The sequence below is a fragment of the Octodon degus genome, unplaced genomic scaffold, assembly GCF_000260255.1.
Source record: "Octodon degus isolate 3935 unplaced genomic scaffold, OctDeg1.0 scaffold00005, whole genome shotgun sequence".
NCBI classification, from domain to species: domain Eukaryota; kingdom Metazoa; phylum Chordata; class Mammalia; order Rodentia; family Octodontidae; genus Octodon; species Octodon degus.
In genome coordinates this window covers 31,930,585-31,938,411 of record NW_004524581.1, presented here as the reverse complement: position 1 = coordinate 31,938,411, position 7,827 = coordinate 31,930,585, and positions in this window count along the sequence as shown.

Genomic DNA, 7,827 nt, shown 5'->3' with positions numbered 1-7,827 from the left:
ATCTCAATAGATGACAATAGAAGAAAAAAAGTATTTGACCAAGTCCAGTACCCATTCATGATAAAAAAAAAATCCTATATAAAATTGGGATAGAAGACCTTTATTTCAATATGATAAAAGCCACCTGTACAAACCAACAACTAACATCATGCTAAATGGTCAAAAACTGAAACCTTTTCCTCTAAAATCAGGAACAAGACAAGAATATCCACTGGTTTTTTTGTTTTGTTTTGTTTTGTTTGTTTTTTGTTTTTCGGTGGAACCAGGGATTGAACTCAGGCCCTTGTGCTTGCCAGGGAAGCGCTTATTCTACTGAGTCATCTCCCGGGTCCCTCTTGTTCCTCTGATGAATGGGTAAAAAGGACATGGGACTTCTTTTTACAGTGGTGTACTACTCTGCCATAAAAAAGGACAACTTTTAGAAATGTATCGCTAAATGAATGGGCCTTAAAACTAACACTCTTTGGTGAAACAAATTGAACACACAATTGTAAATATCACATTGTCTCTCTGGTGTGAGAAGTTGAAAGTGTAAATAAGACTCAAAATGTGTAATAGAAATTGTGAAATAAGAATAAATTGTTCAAATAAAAACTAGGGAGGGGAAGGGGAAAGGAAGAATGGGAAAAGAAAGAGCATGAGAAAATAAGAATGAAATAGAAGCAAAGCTTTGTAAATAGGGAGGGAAGGGGGCTTGAAAGGAAGGAAATAGAATGAGATAAAAAGAGAAATCAAGCTATATCATGCACAGGTTCAAATTCTCTATGATGAATGGGATCATTTTGCACATCTAAATTGTGTCAATAAGCTGAATAACAAAGAAAAATGAACTTTAGACAAAAAAGCTGCTTGCATTTGGTTTTTCCTGAATCCAACAACAAGTGCTTTTTTTTTTCTTGATTGGATGGGATTAACAGTCCAGAAATGTATATTTGAAATGGTGGCAGAGTGTGTGGCCAAATGGAATTGGAGTCAAGTTTGAGCATAAACAAACCCTCTATTTGTTTGTCTCACCCTTACTCTCAAGAGATTAATTTCCTGATTTCTTTCTTGCTTCTTTTGTCTCTAGAAATTAATTTTGAGATAACTCAGAATCTCCTAAGTACAAAGCAATAAGTTTCTTTCTTTTAAATGTAAAGATTTGACACTTTTGTCAGGTAAAACTCAGAAACACTCCAGTACTGCATTTTGATATATTACTCAAAGACCCAAGTATGCACAGTCTTAAAATGTTATGCCTCAAATATCTTGTTGTGTCTATCACCACTGGGCACGGGACACCCTGAGCGCTATTAGAAGGCAGGTTCCTCTCGCCGTCTCCAGTAGAGCCTTCCTGTAGCTCTGCAAGGGTCAGTGGAGAGTTAGCATTAGCTCTCCATGTGGTCTGCCTAGAGAGTGGAGAAATACCACCGGTGGGTACAGCACAATCCAACTCATGTCTGAAAGCCCACCAAAGGGCTATAAGGTTGATAGAAGAGTAATAACAAAGAATTGCCTAAGGCAAGACATCTTCCATGAAAATACTGTGTCGGTGTAATTTACTGAAGAGGGGCCTAACTTTCTCAAGAGAATCTGATGCTAGGAGTGTCTCATACATCATCTTTAATGCATTTCTCAGGTCAAATTTGGTGGGGTAAGGATCAAATATTTTGATGTTATGCATTTACTGGGACCCAAGTAATGGGATTCGAGATCAGTAATGCTGATCTTTTTACAATAGCCAGTTGGAAAATACAAAAAGAAACAACCATTAAATGTGAACGTGTTTGTGTTACTGTTAATCTTCACAGCACTATTCCCCAAACAGGGACCCAGAGCCTCCCGGTGGCACAGAGAAACCCCCATGTAGGAGACACACACAACCCTCGAGCTAGAATCAGAGACCCTGAGACCAATACAGTCTGGCTGATGTGCGTCCCCACAGCCCCTGAGGCTGAACCCAAGCAGTCTTGCAGCTCTTCTTTTTCTAAGAAGTCATATTCTTAGGACTCTGAGCTCATCAAAGAGGTCTGTCTTCACTGCTGGTGAGACCACAGAGGCCCCGACAGAGGCTCTGGTGCCACATGCAAGGAGAGTGGGCCAGAGTCCGTGTGGAGTCTGTCGAGGACCCCAGCTGCCCTCGGCCTGCAAGCACTGGAGCCTCCTGAGCCACCCTCTGAGCCCAGTCAACCACAACCGTGGGACATCATTGCAAGGAGAGAAGGTTGAGTCACTCCATTTTCACATTACAAAGATGGCATTGGGCTGTTCTCAAAAACTTTCATCTACATTCACAAATCTTCTGGAACGTAGTTGCTTGAAACATCCTCTTACTATCTGCCTAGTGCTTGTAGTCTCAGAAGGAATGTCACCTTTTAATGACCAAATGAAAAGAATTATGTTTAGCATACATAATTTGGATTTCTCCCCTTCTGGTTAGTTTTGTAAGTGCTTTATTCACATGTACACACACACACACACACACACACACACACACACACCCCTACCAAAAACACACCCCACCAGAAATCTTAATTTGTTTATTTTATTTCACCTCAATTTCCAATTTTAATCACTTTTCTCTCACGTTTATTTGTAACTTTACCTCATTTTGTTTTAAATTTACTTCTCTTTTCCCAGATTCTTAAAGGTTTAGTTTCTTGATTTTTATATACTTTTCCTTTTATAATGTCAGAATTTAGGTTTATAAATTTACTCTAAGGATGTTTGATTGTATATCAAATATTTTGACTATCTACTTTAATAGTCCTACACTTCTCAATAATCTGTGGTACATCAAAGAAAGCATCAAGAGGGAAATTTGAAAATAACTTAGTACTTTACTAGAAAAAAATACTGGTGATTTTTTCAGGCAAATGGAATTGTAATTTGATGAGTGTGACCAGTGATATATTATTATTTTTATTTATTCATTTATTTTTATGAATTTAGGTCACGGTCCACAGGGTCTTACTATGTAGATCAGACTCGTAGTGATTCTCCTGTTTTCAGCCTCTCAAGTGCTGGGATTACAGGCGTGCACCACCACACCCAGTCTCAGTCGCCTTTTTGGTACACTCTGGGCAGGGCCAGCATGCCGGGTATCCAACCCCAGCAGGCGCTTGAGCCTTCTGAGCTATCTGACTGGCCCCAGAGGTATATTATGTATAATCTTGATTTTTTAAAAAAAATATTGTAAATAGCAGTATGTCTACTTTTTACATTAGAGTTAGAGTTGGGGGGGCAATTCTAAGAAATATAATTTATGTTGTTATTGGGTAGCATCAATATCTTTTCAATTAGTCCAAATAAGTCAAGATGGTTGAAAGTTTTTCACATATCTAGATTTGTTTACTGATACTGTTAAAGAATCCAAGAGATCAGAGAGATCAGTGTGGAGAATGGAGGGCTTATTTCTAGAATACTGGACGCATACTGACCTACCAACTCATGTCCAAAGTGCTGGATGTTAGAACAAAGGAAAAGTTCTAGTTTTATGTATTTGGCTGAGCAGGTGGTGGGGGCAAGCAAGAGAACAAAAGCAAGATGAAGCAGGTAGTAAACGAGCCTTTCCATAGACCAGCAGAAATGCACAGTACAGTTGTCCAAACCATCCTACTTACATACATGGATACATCTCTCTCCTGTCCATCCCCGCTCTCTCTCCTGTCCTTCTCCTCAACTCAGTAATTCCTTCCTTTTGAACAGGCTCATTTCCTTTCCCAGTATCTTTTGTGTCTTTCAGATTTTATTTCTCTTTCAGGTTCTCACACTAAAGAGACAATATGATGTTTGCACGTGCAGTCTGCTTTATCTCACTGAAGACTGTGGTCTGTACTTGCAACCATCTACTGATAAAAGCCTCAAATTTATTATTTTTTTTAAAGAGAATACAAAATAGTATTAAAACAGAAAAATTACAAATTATACAGAGTTTCATTCATTCTTACGTACTTCTTTTTCCAATTTTTCATGCATGTATCTGGTAATATGTACAACTAATTTGAAGATAACATTGTGTATTACAACCAGTGCTGAGAAATTCATATTATTTTGTTCAGTGAAATTTTGTATCACTTGTAATTTTTCTATTTTAATACTATTTTGAACTGTCTTTAAAATTTTTTTTAAAAAGTAAAAAATTTAGCCTTTGTAGGAAGTCTCTCCTGGTTCTCATCTTGGTCCAAGAAGTCTATATTTGTAATCCCAAAAATACATTTTTGGAATTCCACCAAGTTAATCCCAATCTACCACTTGCAGTGCAAGCCATAGTAAAAAATAAAGACAGTAAAGCATATTTATAATTATGGGGAGCCAAGGCGTCCTAAGTCCAGCCATGAAGACGGCTATCCAGAATAAAAAGAGCTGGCGCAGGGCCGAACCTTTATTCAATCGTGAAAGAGGAGTGGCTTGAGGAAGAATGACTGAGAATGGCAGGAAGTAGTGAGTGAGTAAGCTGGGCTAGGTAGGAGGTCTGCATTTACCCGTCATATGTAGAGCAGGCTGTGCAGAGAGTAATCTGCATTGTACTACTGAGATAGCATCTAATGTTTTGGGGTCCGGTGCTTCAGCTCTGATGTGTAATCTTTCAAGTCCCAGGAAGTCATAGTCTCTGTCTCGAGGCTCGATTCCAGCCAACAGCATGGAGCACTGGCTCTTTCTGCTGTCTTGACCTGGCTCATATTAAAGAGCAGCACACATGTGGGTTATCAGGGAAACACGCATGCTGTCTTCAAAGACTACCCCCAGCACCTCGCCTAGACCAATATGCCTTGCTTAAAGCCAATTGAAGGGATAAGGAAAAGATTTAGCCAGGGCTGGTGAGATGGCTCAGTGGTCTAAAGCACCTACTTAGAACAAGTTAAGCTAAGCAAAGCACAGAGACCGCGGTTCAATCCCCCAGCACCACATGCCAGCCAGCCCCGCCCCCTGGTGGGCTGAGCTGGCCACACACACACAAAATAAATAAGTAAATTAAAAAAAAAAAAGATTTAGCCAGCTCTGTTCCTATTAGTGTATGGACATAGGGTCAGGCTCTGCCAAAATGGAGACAAGCTTCTCTTCTTTTAAGGGGAGTTGTTCAGGTGGTCCTCCACAAGCCTTGCAAGAAAACAGAACCTTATGAATCCTGAGAGAATAAGACAAACTCTGTATGTAGGACCTAGTTACCCATATTACCTGTACCAGAACAGAGAAGTTGTAGCTGCCAGGGAGGAGGAGGGCAGCTCGAATGGGGCATGCTCTATAAGCTCTGACTCAGGACTTTACTTTGAACTATAGAGAATTTTTTCCTTCTGCCTGTCTCTATCTCTGTCTCTCTGTCTCTGTCTCTGTCTCTGTCTCTGTCTGTCTGTCTCTCTCTCTGTCTCTGTCTCTGTCTCTCTCTCTCAATTCCACACAATCAGCATGAATTCACCACAAGTTGTGCAAAGGGACTTAACTGGTGGTTAAAAGAAGATACTACTTGGGTTCTCTAAAGATTTGTACCCATCACACAAACCCATGGCACATTTTAAACTTTTCTGGTGAGCAGAAGGCACAGCTGAGCAGTAGACCACTTGCCTAACTCTCACCAGGCCCAATGTTCAAGCACCAAAGAGAAACCCAAACAAAATTAAAAACTAAAACTAAAGCTAGTATTTTGCTTGTGTTTCCTTCCTTTCCTTACTTGTTCTCTGTCTCTTTTCTGTGCCACCCCCTCCTCCTTTCATCACTCAGGCAGAAGTTCAGCAGATGCCTTGGGCAGTCCTAGTGGGCATTCTTGATTTCTCAAGCAGAACTTGTCCATTTCTGGAATTCAGAAATTTTAAACTCGGTAGCTATACCTCTTTTAAGTGTTTAATGGTTAAATCTTTCCCCCAATTTATTCATTTGGTTTACATTATATATGATTCTTGGTCCTGTGGTGACAGAGATAGTACTTATAACTTTCCATGTTTTAATTGGTGCTACAGTTTGTAACTTTTGTGTTAATCTGTGTTGGTAATATTAGTTTATTGATTTAAAGCTCTATAGATCATATGCTGCAAATATTGTTATGATTTATCTGATCTAATAATGATGTCTAATAATTCATGGTGTTACTTTACCCTTCTATTCCATCTTTCACCTGCCATCTTTCCCTTGTATGTATGAATTCATGTATGGTGTAACTTTCAGAGTGGAAGTCCTGGGTTGGGGAGATGGCTCAGTAGAATAAGCGCTTCCCTGGAAAGTGTAAGCATCTGAGTTCAATCCCTGGTTCCACAAAAAACAAAACAAAAACAGAGTGGAAGTCCTGTATTATCCCGTGGAAGTCCTGGATTACCCAGTGGAAGTCCTGGATTACCCAGTGGAAGTCCTGGATTACCCACACAGCCCACATGCCTGATCGTGCTCACAGTGCGTGCTCAGCACCTGACAGATGTCATGAAGCCTGTGACACTGGGCTCCTTTTGCTTCTTCTCTAGGGCTAGATTATGATATTGTGGAGTGCTTTTGCATTGTATGACATTAGCACACTGTTAGCTTAACAGTTGATAGGCATTTAGACTACTTCAAGTTCTTGACTACTATGCCTAATTCTCCTTTGAACCACAGCACACCTATTGTGTATATGTGTGTGCACACACATGCATGTGTGTTCTTAGTGCATAGTTATTATACAGTGTGTTGATTTTGAACGTGGCCTTCACACACACTCACTAGCATGCTGTGATCACATTAATCTTTCAGGCCCTCCTTTCTCCTACGCTCTAAGCCCCCTCCTATGGTTTAGTCTCCCACTTTTATGTTATCTTTGCTTTTTTCTGAGATTCCACATGTTAGGGAAAGCACAACATTCTTGTTATTCTAGGTCTGGGTTATTTTACTTAATATGATGATTTCCAGCTCCATAGTTTCATAGTTCCCTGAAAATTTGATTTTGTATTTCTTTCTGGCTTACACTCCATTTGTGTATTAGTAACACATTGTCTTTATCAGTGCATCTGCAGGTGGGCACCTGGACTGGTTCTATAACTTGACTACTGTAAAGTGCGTCTGCTATTCTTATAAGGACGCCTTGGTTTTTTGTTTTTGCTTTGTTTTGTCCTTCACCTCCCTTAGATACATGCCAAGGTTTGGAATTGGCAGGATTAAAGTTTTACTCTTGTATTTATTTTGTGCAGGGTCTCACTATGCAATTTTGACTCATAGTGATCCTCCTGTTTCAGCCTCCCCAGATCTGGGAATACAGGATGGCACCACCACATCCAGTGTTGGTGGCCAGCTCAGCGCAAGACTGGCATGACGTGTGGGACAGGGACCAAACCCGGCTCCTTGCACTTGCCAGGCAGGCACTTAGGCCACTGGGCTATTTACCCAGCCCAGAATTGCAAAGTTTAGTGGGAAATGTTCAAAATGTTCAACTTTTAGCTGAGAAATTTCTGTTTTCCAAAGTATATGCAAGGTTATGCACTCTCATAGGATCCATATCATGGTTAAGATGAATTTCTATCCTCAAACATATTCATAAAAGTGATCATAATACTAGGGATAATTTTTATTAAGGTCACACTGTCTTATATAGTTTCCATTTTATTCCTCAAAGAGGGAGATTTGTGGAAGGGAATAACTTTGGAACACATTCTACTAACAACATGAGACGATCTTAAATAATTCTCAACTGTTTGTGGTTCTAATTCTACAAACAATTACACTAGAGATTTTAATCAACAATTAATGAATACTAACATGTTTTTTATCAAAATAAATATGCTACGGGTCACAGTTGAAAGACTTAACAACTGGGATCTGCTCTTACTGAGAAGTTTTTTCACGTCAAAAGAAATTACCAATAAAGTGAAAAGGCAACCTACAAATTTGGAA